The following is an 11,929-nucleotide window of genomic DNA, read 5'->3' as shown; positions in this document are numbered from 1 at the left end:
CCGGACTGACATTTTCAGATCGCTCTGACAGGACTCTGCATTTAGGGTGGGACCTTTGTCTCAGCGTCCTGTTACTTTGGCTCCAGTTCTGGCCTTTGCGATTGTGCCTCGCATGAGGGCTCCTCCTATGCTTTTCATGCCCCTCCATCCACACACTGCTGTGGTCTGCCTTCTAGCTCTTCTGTCACCTCTTTTTTTATGGGTGATTTATTTATTTACAGTAGGTTACTGTTCATACAAGAGGAACTGACTAAGGCAGCACTGTGAGGCTATTAACTTTCCTTTCTGTAACATCTTGTTTTGGCACCTATATGATAACATTGTCCATAATTGTCCTTAATTTGCTGTTCATTTGCCATCTTTTCTTAAATCTTTAATGCTTTCACACTGCTTCTAGAATTAAAAAATCCTATGGGGATTGACCCTTTGAAGTCTCTTCTATATTTCCCTTCTGTCCTACTGTCCTTACCCTGAAGTGTTGAGATTCTCCTTCTTCTTGTATAGGCAAACTTCACCTCTACTGGTAACTTTTCAGCTTTCCATTCAATTTCATAAACTTTTTTCCTTATTATTTTTCAGAACACATTTTTAGGGAGTATTTTATGATAGATTTTCCAAGTCTGTGACTCTCCAATTCTGAATTTGCTCCTAGGAACATCCCTCTGGTCTGAATCTGTTTTATGTCTTTATTTTCTTTATTCCTACTACAATCTACAGAAACTGTGGTAGGCTTTCTGTCTCCTGATCTCTACTGTAATACCACTACAGCTGGAGATCAGGACATGGCAAAGCAGCGGGTCGCCAAGCCTGACAAATGAGCAGAGCAGAGGATGCCTGGACCAGACTTCAGGGCGGAGCTGGGAAGGGCTGCAGCAGTGGTCCTCAGGATGCTGTGTTCTCTCCTCTCAGTGGCCCACTCTGCGTGCGTTTCTTTTCTCACAATTCTCTTCAGAACATTCCTTGTGCTTTAAACACTTCTTTTCACTTATTTTCTCCCTACTTTTCCATGTATAAACCTTTCTTTAAACTTCAATACCTGCAAAACCTCTGCCTGCCTCAGAAGTCTTGTCAGGTCTTTGAACAGGACACAGAGCCTGGAGAGGACCCCTGGGACCCCAGCATCTGGTGGCACAGCTGTCTGGCAAACCACCTGGAACTTAGTGTCTTCCCAAGAATAAAGCAAGTCAAATTTCTTACTAGATATCTAAATTTTCTAACAACAGCATATTTTGTACATTCTTTCTTTCAGTTGTACTGTAAATATAGGATTTCAATTTCTTTTCTCAGTCAGATTTGGTGAGAAACAGCCACTTAAATTATTGTCAAGATTCATATTCACAGCAGAGCAAATGATTGGAACATCTGCAAATAGCTGCTTTGCCGACAGGACACTGCCATCCAGTACACGGTTTTGAAAACAGAAGCTAAAGCGTCTGTTTATGAAAGTATTGTGTTACATGTTGACAGCTACAGAATATGTTCAGTGCTTTGCATATAAACATCAAATAGATACTGCCCACTGGGTAGAAGTATACACTTCCCAAGAAAGAGGTGCTGCGTAGAGTAAGCGATGATGGGCCTCCAGGAATTAACAAGGTAAATTTGAGGTTTAATTAGAAGTCAAAGTTTGACCAAGCAGCAGAAATTCTGTCAAAATCCTCATAGTCTGCTGGAAATCAGAAAATGTGCAAAGGTACACATGACCAAGATGAGGGATAAAAGCGCAGCCCTGAAAGTAGCTGTGTGACAGCATCTGAGGCTGTGAGGCAGTAAGGAAAGTCCCGGATTTTTTAAGAATTTGAAAGGCAAGCTCTTGAGATTTTATTTTCTTCTGGAGTCATAGGGCATAAAAAGGGCTTTGATGTTTTTCTGTGACATGATCTAATGGGTCTATGAAGAGAGATGTGAATGGTCAAGCAAAAGAAATCAAAGGACTATGGAATAACTCATATACTATACCAATAAAAATCAAACAGAATGCCGGGGATTTAGCTCAGTGGTTCCAGCGCCTGCCTCGCAAGCACAAGGTCCTGAGTTTGATCCCCGGTACCAAAAAAAAAAGTTAAAAATCAAACAGAAGCTCTTCGAGATTTATAACAAGCAACAATATTCAAGCACATAAAGGGAGTTTGTATACGTAAATTCTTTAAGAAAGGAATTAATATGATAGAAACTTCAAAAATTACACTGAAACTATGATCTATGACCTATGATCCCATTTTTAAACTCTAAGCACAAAGAATGCTTTGTAAGCATTGTAAGTGAATAGATCATCTATTACTAGGTGTGAAATTTGCTGGTGATGCACTATATGTTGTTACTCTGAGAAATATTAATTGGTAAGCAGTTTAAATTTTCCCAGGGAGTATGTGCTTTTCTAAAGAATAATTCTACCTAATCTGATAAACACTACAAACAAGATAAGCACCAGATCTCATAGGATTATGTATGGAGGGAGGACTAGAAGATACTTTATCTATTTATCTAATGATGGCTGTTCTATAGGGTGGTTTTTGGTTTCGTTTTTGTTTTTACATTTTACTAACTTAGCGTTTTGTTCCCTAGATTTGGCTGGAAATAAATTCTTATGGCTATGTCTAGATGCCCCCCAAGCTCATGCAGTCATAGGTTTTCAGAGGTGGCTGGATCTAGGGGATGTGGTGCTGGGATTAAAGGTGCCCCACCCTGAGTGTGGGTGGTACCACCCAGAAGGTGAGGAGCCTGGATGGAATATAAGGGACAAAAAGATACTGCTTCACTGCTTTGCTGCCTTTTGCATGCACAGCTTTGCCATGGACTCTTTCTTCTCTGCGACACCCTCTGCCCTGCCACCCTGCCTTGGAGCCAGCTGACTATGGACTGAAACCTCTACAAACTGTGAGCCAGATAAACCTTTCCTCCTTTTAACTTTGGGTGTCAGGCATTTGTCCCAGTAACGAGAACAGTAACTAAGACACTGCTCTTGTATGTTTTACACTAGCTATTGAACTTGTTCATTCCATGTCCTAACCTTCCAAGTCTACTGTACTTCAGCATGCATTAGCCAATATTCCTGAGCACAGTAACTAGCAATGACATCTTTCATACATGAGTTATAGCTCTCCTCCCTCTCACCTCCGGTTAATGAATATTTTAATCATTCTTAATTACCGATTGACATTTTATTCTTTATTTCAGTTACAGAATGAATTCTAACAGAACTCAGCCTTATACTCATGGTAGCCCTTTCTTGCTCATGATTCTAGAATCAGAATGTTTGAAGGATGTGATGATCATAATACAGGATGAAACTACTTTTAGTTAACTCTCATCCTGAAGATCTACTTAGTTTTAGTCATTGTGATTGTAAGAGGACTTTATCTTAAATCATTCATATTGTTTGGATGCTGAGTCCCCTTCTTTCCTCTTCTTTCTCTGTATATGTCTTTGAAGAGATGGTATGCATTTTTATATCATGCTCTCAAATGTAAGTTTAAACTTTACTTATCTCAATAAATTCTCCTTTTCTACACTACTCTAGTAGCTACTTAAAAGACCATTTTTTCCCTCAGAACTTTTAGATGTGCAATCCTGTCCACTTGTAGCTCTGCATCAATATCTGTAAGTATAAAAGTTTTGTGTTTTTCTGAATGGTGGTAGACAATAATAACTCAGTTCACTACTACTGAAAACAGAAAATCAATACATAACATCTTATAGGAAAGTAAAAAGAGCTAATGTTATTTTGTCTTTTACACCTAAATGTTTCTAGTTCTGCTTTCTTAAATGAGTATTTACAGTACTTTTTATTATTATTTGTGCATATTAATTGTACAAAATAATGAATTTCATCATGACATTTTCACATATACATAGTATGGGCTTACAATTGGAAATGCCAAATAGTAACGAGTATTTTGATCGAATAGCTGTGACCCAGATAATGATGCTCCTCTTAGTGGAGAGCTTCCCCACGGTCACCATGCTCACCATCAGTGCAGGCATCTCTTTGTCCACCTCAGGCTTCCCGTGAGCCTCATGGCTGGAGCTCTCTCAAGAATCTCCACCCCAATGGTGCAAGTGAAAACCGCAAGAAGTACTGCTGGTCCCATTAAACCTATTTGCAACTTTTAGACCCCTGTAATGTGCCTATAAGGAACAAAGAGCTGGAGATAGAATATTGTCTTGATCTATGACCAAACAATTGCAACTCTGCTATTGTATCTCAGAGGTGATATAATTTTAAAAATTAATGATCAGTCTTTTCCATGTATAATTGTCCATATTAAATTTGAGATGTATTCAGGCCTAAATTTATCATGAATATTTTTATGAACAAAGGAGGAAAGAAAATAGTATTTACTGAACAATTACTTTCCAGGGGCTCTGCCATTTTTTCACTCTATCACAGTGATGAAGAATCACTTTGAGAGGGATGTAAAGTAGTGCAAATGCTTGCATGTGATCTTAAGCACCAAAAATTTTTTAAGCAAAAAGAGACCACATTAGATACCAGGGATGCTAAAAGTATTAAATAACATGCAAAAGCCTCTTACGCTAGTGGCTAACATTTATTTAAAGTTCACATACAAGGAAACACATAGTAACTTTTGCATTAACCACTTGTGTTAAACATATTGCAGTTTTATGAATATTAACAACTGTTGGGAACTAAGCAGATCTCACAATCCAGTCAGTGTTATCTTGCCTCCTGGGGAAGAGCGAAGTATGAGGAAGGCCACATGCCCCCTGGCTATGGGCAGACTGATAGTGGCAAGAAAACATCTGCTGAGGACAGTTGTCAATATACGGGCATTTCAGAGTGGAGAAATCTGGTTCCTCATTAACTTAATTCTCATCCACCCATTCTGTACAATTGCTGTTCTGTGAAATGCCTACTACCCCTCATTCTTCACTTCTCACTGACTAATAAAATTGGGCCACCAGAGAAGTTTTATTCGAATCTGTCTGCTAGGGACAGGTCTCTTCCTGGCCACCCCCCCTTATATCTTGAAAATTGTCTCTGTCTCTTTCTTTTTATTCCTTGTTGTTCCCCACAAAGGGTAGCTGAAGATCTGATCGGCCCTCAGTAATCAACCATTTGAATAAACTGGTCTTTTTCTCAAAATATTATACACGGTAGACCAGCAGTTTTCACTAATTCTATATAGCCTGCTATAACTTGCATATTCATAATTAAACTATAAATCATTTTGTTAGGATGAAAACTGAACATTCACAAGTATTGTTATGAAAATTAAGGAGTTCCTAAAAGAAATTTCACTTTTGTAAACAGATCTTCAGATGGTAGATTATATTTCTTTAGTGAAGTCTCCTTTTTCTTCTTGCTTCAGTTTGCCAATACTCATTAAAATGTGGTGCCAAATTGAACTTTATCCATTCATATTACTGTGCTTCTGTCATTTACTTCTATTACTTGGAAAATTTTATTGACATAGCAGCTCCAATTATTTTAATTTTGCCTATTTTCACTATTACTTTCATTTCTTCATTGAAATATTCAGAATTCTAATAAACAATAGAGAAACTATTTAATATATAAAATCATCTATTATAAATTAAATATCTGTCTGGATATCTGAAAAGCAATCTGATAAAATATTCTTAGTTACTACAGTTTTTATTCTGTGCTGCACATCTTTGAGAGGCACATTGTATTTACTACTTCAAATACCAAATCTAGGGCTGCCATTAATTTTCTTTCCTTTAATTTTACATAGTTTTGGCCATGTTTTATACAAGTAATAGAATTTATAAGGATATCTATATTAATTTTTCAACCTCACTTTTAGTAAGCCAGCCAAGCCAACTATCCCATAAATCTCTCCCCTTTGTTATTCGAAGTCTCCTAATTCTCCTCTATAACACTACAGTGAGATTCATTTTCCTAAAATGATGTCCAATCATGCTTCAGTCTCTAAAACATAATAATTCTCTTCACTCATTGCCTATATTTTAATGAATGAATAGAATGATCTGAAATACAGGATCTCTCCCTTGGTGCCCTTCCACACATCTTTTCGTTCTATTGTCTACAGACATTTCCCATGTGACTATTTGGCAGCTGTCATAAATGGAATGAAATTCAGTATAGTTAAACACACCTGCCTCCTCTCAGTTAAAGAGCATATGCTAGTATTGTAGAGTGGTAAGATAATTAGATATCTTGTAGACAGTTAGTCAGGGCTGCCTTCAAGGTGCCAGCCCTCAAGGACCCAACACAGAGAGGAGCCAACATGGAGAACAATTGAAGCACATTCACTGGTTAGCATTATAAAAAATAAAAGAGGTACTACTTCCCCTAGAGATAGATAGCAGTGATTGATATTCTATATGGGAAAGTCCTTGCTTGTGACTTGTTTCTCCATTTGATGCCCATTTAATCAATATCTGAATGACTGTACTTGTAATCTTATTGGCTGGTCATAGTGTTGTCCCATCTCATGCCCACCTTATAAATTTCCATAGGGTCTTATAGTTTTGTCCCACACTGTACCTGCCTCATCTCATGGCTTTGCCATATGAAACACCTTTGAGAAGCAGTGTGGGCAGGTAACTCATTTTCTGGCCCCCTTCTGTCTCTCTTAGTTGGAAGTTATCTTTCTCTCAATAAAGTTTCCTAGTCAAACTCTATTGCTCCTAGAATTCATTCTTCAATTTTAGAGAACACGAATCTGTGTTTTGGACATCTAGCAGGTTTAGGAGTTGCATCTATTCCCCCTATATCATTAACATATGCTCACTGTTGCCTTATAATCTGTTTTCTTTTTATATAGCCATCAATTTTCAGATTTCACTTTTTCACAAAAATACTCCCTGTCCCTTTCAACTACTCTACTTCTTCCATTAATGTATCGTCTTAATACTTTGCAGGCATTTTTATCTCCTCTATTTCCAGAAAGTTTGGACTGCATCTCTTTTCCCTTTCTACTTTCTCAACTCCTGAAAGGACAGTGTATTCACTAATATATCCCAAGAACTTAGCATACTGCTTAGAACTGAACACACAGCATTTGACGCCAAGCAGCTAGAAAGGTAAAGGCAGCCTTATTGAAAGCATGCATATTTTATACAACTGCAGCCTGATTAGAGAATGCATACCAGAGTACAGATTGAGTGGAACTACAAAATATAAAAGGAAGGTTTCTTATTTAGTCAGATTACCCTGGAAACACAGTCTAAGACAATGATGTGTGTGCAAGTTTTTCTATGAATATGATCCACAGGAGCACAAAGAGGAAGTGGTAAGTGGGAGGGAGCCAATACAAGGTGTACAAATGATCAGGGAGTGCCACCTCCCAAATACCCGTGCATAAACCAAGTTTGCTATTGTGATACAATAAAGCCCTTCGGTGGCAGGTATAAGTAGTTGGCCTTACAAAGACATTAGAATGTATGAAAACACTGAGTAACAAGGCAGAGCACCAGTATCACCTCCTGTGAGATCCTCAATGATATAGGAGTTAACTGGAGGCTTTTTATATTGACTAAGGATCCAAAAAGTAAAAAAAATGGTGTAATATGGTCATAGAAGTAGTAATAACAACAATAAATGACACAGTTAAACATACTAAATCAAAAGTAGGTAAAGTATATGTTGAGCAATATATAGAGAGCAAAATTTCATAAAATCATAGGGCTTTGAAAATATTTAAGTTATAGGTTGAGTAATTTAGATAGCACCTATAAGGCAAGATATACTTGAGTTTTTAATATTTTGTGAGGCATAATAAAAATCTTTAGGAAAACAACCTGTCAAAGACTTTTACAAAGGTTATTGTAGAAAAGTGCACTAACGTGGTGCAGAGCAACTGGTGTCTTTGGACGTATGTACTGCTATAACAAAACCAAAAAGAGATGGCTTATAAACCTCAAGAGGCCAGGAGATTTGGCGTCTGCTGAAGGGAAGCTGGTGGATTCATGCATATTTATCTTTTCTTATGTCTTCATAGAGCAGGGGCAGGCAGCTCACTGGGACCTCTTTTATAAAGGTTCATATCTCATTCCTGAGGATTCCACCTGGAAACCTAATCACTCCCCAAACCCACCCCCTCATGCTATCACTGTGAGGACCAGGATTCACTCTGTTTAGGATTGGGCTCCTGTGGCATTTTGGTTTCTGCCTGTCTTCCTAAAGGAGGTCATCAGCATCTGCCTGTGGAGGGAATATAGCTGGCAAATTTGAGAAAGCACTAAAGAAAAGAAAGGAACTCATTCAAATAGAAGAAGAGATGTTGGAGAGAATATGCACTTTGAGGTAGGGAAAAAATAGTGATGTATTAAAGAGTTTCTTCCTTGTCAAGGAAAGATAGATAAAAATTAACCACACATCCACAATCAAATCATAAAGTGAAATAAACAAAAACATCAAAACAAGATATAGACAACAATAATGAGCTTTTTTGACCAGGCAATTAGTTATCTCAGGAAAAATAGATAAAAATGTTATTTTACTAATGCACTGCTGGATCCACTCAGCTGATAGTGTACTGCTATCACTTTAAGAAATGCTCCTGTGGAAGTTAAATGATGGCACTGTTTATTTGTTTTGTTTGTTGGTTGGTTGGTACCGGGAATCGAACTCGGGACCTTGTGCTTGCGAGGCAGGTGGTAGCACCACTGCGCTAAATCCCCGGCCCATGGAACTGTTGATATCTCTCATAATTTCTTCTATATTTTATAGATAGTTTCCTCACACATTTCTTTTTATTCCATATGTGTTAGTTACTGAGACAAAATACCTGACACCAAAGTTAGAAGGGAAGGGGTTTATTTGGCTCACCGTTCGTAGAGGTTTGAGTCCGTAATCCGCTGGCTCCAAGGCAGGGATGACAAACAAGCATGGCAGAGCAGAAACAGCATGGCACACACAAGGCAGCAAAGATAACAAGAGAGGGTTTAACAGCGGCTTTCTGCTCCTTTTACCTTATTCAGACTGCTTAGGGTGGTAGCACTCACACCCTTAATTCTAGTGCCCCTGAGCCTAGCATTGCATCGTGAGTCAATTCCAGCTTCACACACTCTAGATCAATCCTATGACCACATGAGGCTTTGAGGGGACATCTACACCCAAACTATAACCACACTTTTGATTTAAAGAGACAGATTAGAAAAGTCCTGTCTATATTTCTGACAGGATTCATGCTAAATCATGAACTAGCAAGAGAGGAGTCACTACCAAAAGAAAAGTTCTGGTAACCATTTTGACCACAGATCGACAACTGAATAATTGGGATCACAAGATTTCAATAAGTACCTTAAATTTTAATGTAATCCATAATTAGCACATTTAATATGCACAATATTCAAATGTGTGAGCTGTAGACAGTCTTCACGCTGCTTCTGCCCTTGTTTGCACTTCGCACCTGGGGGTGGTTCCATCATGTAAAGTATTACACTTGAAAAAGAGACATTTGAAAGTCTGTGGTTTCCTTTCTTCTCCTCCCAGCAGCACTGATGTACAGTGTAGTTATTTCTGGATATTTAAGGAAATGGAATCAGTGCACTAAGACTAGAAGTATTCAGAATTCATAAAACAGAGCCCCAGAGTATAAAAATTGTGACAGAGAGCAAATAGAAATCTGTGACTAATTCTACTCAGAAGCACACATGTATTTGAAAGACTGTAACCCACAGTGATATAATGACAGTGTAAACAATGAGTGCTAGGAGGACATAAGGAATGATTTCTTTTGAGAAGTTAGTTGATGGAAGAAATTTGTGTTATTGAAAGTTTAAATTGTATTTCCTATTTGATCTCATTTAGTCACATATTCCCCCCAGTTGAAATAACATTAATAACTTCCTTACTTTCACACATAACTGAAGTAATAAAAAGTTGAAAATAAGTTATAATGCATAAAGAACCAGATCCATTTTATATTGTATCAGAATATTTTAACAAAGAAATAATTGTCTTGATTTTGAGTAGGATTGTGAAATAATAGAGGAACAGGAAATAAATCTGAGGCAACATAGGATAATGAACGCTTGTTAAGAGTTTCTTTTTTTGTTTGTTTTTCTCTTTTCACATGAGTGTTTTTCAACAGTATGTTTCAAATTATTTTCACTTTAAAGGTTTTGCAATCTATCATGAAATAACTCACTTTTTTCATAGCTTCAAGAAAATAAAGATAATTACCAATCACATCATGCATGAGATGAGTTTTATCTGTTTTCCCTAATATTCATGTTCTCTCTTTACCCCCCAACTTTTAGGTAATGTTATCAAAATTACACCAACTATATGGAGCATCCCCATTCAATGAGTTTAAGGTTTAACTGAAAAGATGAAGCAAGAATGCCTATAATTTAAAAAATAGAAGTAAATCCTAGTCCTGAACCTTGAAGAGATTTGTGGAGAAATGAATTAGCAAAATTCAGAGTGCTTCATAAAAGACTGATGGCAAGATTATAACAGAGTAAGAGTAGTTGGTAGGACATTTGAAGAAAAAAGATCAAGTCCATTTACATCAGGAAGTAATATTTCATAATATATAATGGCTTTGTGTTTTGAGACACAGGATGGTGAGAATACTCTCTTCGTGCTACAATATTCATAGACATGTTTTGCTGAGTTATTTGTTTATCCTCTTTAATTATAAAATTATGATAATACTTCAAAATATTGCTGTCCTGTTCAAATGTATAACCTTCAATAAATATTTATTTGCCATTTCTTTGTCCATTTTTTTAGGCACTGTATTTACCGAAATGTACATCCTTTCTGTACAGCTCTTGCTACCATTAAATGTACTTTCTAGAAGGGAGAGAAAGTAGTAACCAAATACTCATGTAACATGACAACATAGCAAGTGCGACCGTGAAAAAAAAAAAAAATGAGCCAAAACTACACAAACAGAAATAGGTCAGTGGCTGCAGGAGTCTGAAGAGAAGGGAAGATAATAGGTGAAGCACAGGTTGTTTTTATTTTGGAACTGAGAATCACAGAGATAATTCTGTCCTCAACACAAAGCAGGTCCTTTTGTACAAATATCACTGTCTTTCTTGTTCTGCATGGATTTTGTGCTTCTGTAGAAGAGAAGCGTGATACCACTCTAGCTCTGCCTTTTGCAGTACTGTATGTATTTCTATTCTAAGTATGGTGCATCTGTCATGATACAGTAACGTCATGCGGGGGGTCTGGGGAGCTAGGGTCTCTGTGACACATCCCTCTGTTTCTCAGCTTCCTGCCTTCACTCCTGAGAGGAATGGAGCAGTAGGGTGCCGCTGGCTCAAAGCTGAAGGCACGTGACAGGGAATGCGGAAGTCAGAAATGACAGAGTGCAAAGCAGAGCTTTATTTACAGTGCTGCGAAGGTGGAGGGAAAGTCACCAGGTGGCGGGCCACGGGGCAGGGAGAGCTGAGTGAGTTTCCACGCAGATGTCTGCTCTGCCCAAGCTTATAAGGCCTAAACTGGTCCCTAAAAATACTCGTTTCACTGATTGGTGTAGTCCAGGCCAATCAGGGTCCTAGCATTGTTTCCGGGTGAGCTAAGGCTCCTGGGGTCTAGGGGCACACAGTAAGTGCATGCAAGCTGGTCCCTCAAATAACTTCCACGCCTGCAAAGGCCTCACACCGGGCAGCTTCCTCGAGAAGGCAGGCGGTCACTTCTGTAAGCCACAGCCACTTTATGCCCACCTCGCTGCCTATCTCCCCACTAACTGTCCCTACGACGCAATATAATTCTCGGAATATATAAAAAAGTATTCTTAAAATATTCTTTACTAAGTTTCCCACATTTTCCTCAGTTTTCTTGGTCTGCTGTTTGCTTCACCGTATGGGATGTGGTTCTCTTCACCCCCAGCTCTACGCAGGGCTGTGCACCTCCAGTCAGGAGCCCTCCCCTCTTGCATCGAGCCTGGGCCTCTGCTAACCGTCTTTCCTTAGCTGGATGTTCTGCCGTGGCCGTCATCTGCACTTCACACGC

At 38.4% G+C, this 11,929-nt stretch overlaps 1 long non-coding RNA gene across 1 annotated transcript; it reads left to right on the top strand.

The window, feature by feature from the left end:
• The first annotated feature begins 2,368 nt into the window (after positions 1-2,368).
• LOC110347688 (uncharacterized) lies at positions 2,369-11,181 on the top strand. Its single transcript, XR_002392413.2, has 3 exons — positions 2,369-3,466; positions 3,552-3,600; positions 10,219-11,181. It is a non-coding gene; the product is annotated as an uncharacterized LOC110347688 (long non-coding RNA).
• The last annotated feature ends 748 nt before the right edge of the window (positions 11,182-11,929 follow it).

This window comes from Heterocephalus glaber, unplaced genomic scaffold (assembly GCF_053883595.1).
Source record: "Heterocephalus glaber isolate CG9 unplaced genomic scaffold, H.glaber_assembly_v1.0 deba00000281, whole genome shotgun sequence".
Taxonomy (NCBI): domain Eukaryota; kingdom Metazoa; phylum Chordata; class Mammalia; order Rodentia; family Bathyergidae; genus Heterocephalus; species Heterocephalus glaber.
Note: the sequence above shows the minus strand (reverse complement) of the source record. Positions and strands in the feature narration are given on the sequence as shown.